Below are 1501 nucleotides of genomic sequence, written 5' to 3'. Positions count from 1 at the left end.
CACTAGTGAACACCAGGTCAAGGTAACTGTACGAAGACACTAGTGAACACCAGGTCAAGGTAACTGTACGAAGACACTAGTGAACACCAGGTCAAGGTAACTGTACAAAGACGCAGTCAACACCAGGTCAAGGTAACTGTACAAAGACACTAGGTCAAGGTAACTGTACAAAGACACTAGTGAACACCAGGTCAAGGTAACTGTACGAAGACACTAGTGAACACCAGGTCAAGGTAACTGTACAAAGACACTAGTGAACACCAGGTCAAGGTAACTGTACGAAGACACTAGTGAACACCAGGTCAAGGTAACTGTACGAAGACACTAGTGAACACCAGGTCAAGGTAACTGTACAAAGACACAGTCAACACCAGGTCAAGGTAACTGTACGAAGACACTAGTGAACACCAGGTCAAGGTAACTGTACGAAGACACTAGTGAACACCAGGTCAAGGTAACTGTACGAAGACACAGTCAACACCAGGTCAAGGTAACTGTGCGAAGACACTAGTGAACACCAGGTCAAGGTAACTGTACGAAGACACTAGTGAACACCAGGTCAAGGTAACTGTACGAAGACACTAGTGAACACCAGGTCAAGGTAACTGTACAAAGACACAGTCAACACCAGGTCAAGGTAACTGTACAAGACAGTCAACACTAGGTCAAGGTAACTGTACAAAGACACAGTCAACACCAGGTCAAGGTAACTGTACGAAGACACTAGTGAACACCAGGTCAAGGTAACTGTACAAAGACACAGTCAACACCAGGTCAAGGTAACTGTACGAAGACACTAGTGAACACCAGGTCAAGGTAACTGTGCAAGACACTAGTGAACACCAGGTCAAGGTAACTGTACAAAGACCCAGTCAACACCAGGTCAAGGTAACTGTACGAAGACACTAGTGAACACCAGGTCAAGGTAACTGTACAAAGACACTAGTGAACACCAGGTCAAGGTAACTGTACGAAGACACTAGTGAACACCAGGTCAAGGTAACTGTACAAAGACACAGTCAACACCAGGTCAAGGTAACTGTACGAAGACACTAGTGAACACCAGGTCAAGGTAACTGTACGAAGACACTAGTGAACACCAGGTCAAGGTAACTGTACGAAGACACAGTCAACACCAGGTCAAGGTAACTGTGCGAAGACACTAGTGAACACCAGGTCAAGGTAACTGTACAAAGACCCAGTCAACACCAGGTCAAGGTAACTGTACGAAGACACTAGTGAACACCAGGTCAAGGTAACTGTACAAAGACAGTCAACACCAGGTCAAGTAACTGTACGAAGACACAGTCAACACCAGGTCAAGGTAACTGTACGAAGACAGTCAACACCAGGTCAAGTAACTGTACGAAGACACAGTCAACACCAGGTCAAGGTAATTGTACGAAGACGCTGCTTTGTGGTTCGTGGGTGTATCATCCTGGAACCCTCTATGGTTTCATGTGGCTGTAGATCAGTTCCCTGGACAGGTTCTGTTTATAGG

The 1501-nt window shown here is 45.8% G+C and overlaps 1 long non-coding RNA gene across 2 annotated transcripts; it reads left to right on the top strand.

The window, feature by feature from the left end:
- The first annotated feature begins 18 nt into the window (after positions 1–18).
- Positions 19–1263, top strand: LOC127927200 (uncharacterized). 2 transcript variants are annotated; one of them, XR_008126607.1, is made up of 8 exons: positions 19–96; positions 160–270; positions 345–454; positions 528–601; positions 780–816; positions 889–962; positions 1000–1109; positions 1219–1263. It is a non-coding gene; the product is annotated as an uncharacterized LOC127927200 (long non-coding RNA). The 2 variants fall into 2 exon arrangements; XR_008126606.1 differs by lacking the exons at positions 19–96; positions 780–816; positions 889–962; positions 1219–1263 and having other exon boundaries at positions 147–270; positions 1036–1206.
- Positions 1264–1501: the final 238 nt, after the last annotated feature.

The sequence above is a fragment of the Oncorhynchus keta genome, unplaced genomic scaffold (genome assembly GCF_023373465.1).
Source record: "Oncorhynchus keta strain PuntledgeMale-10-30-2019 unplaced genomic scaffold, Oket_V2 Un_contig_9737_pilon_pilon, whole genome shotgun sequence".
NCBI lineage: Eukaryota > Metazoa > Chordata > Actinopteri > Salmoniformes > Salmonidae > Oncorhynchus > Oncorhynchus keta.
The sequence above is the reverse complement of the archived record's forward strand: the minus strand, read 5'-3'. Positions and strand labels throughout refer to the sequence as shown.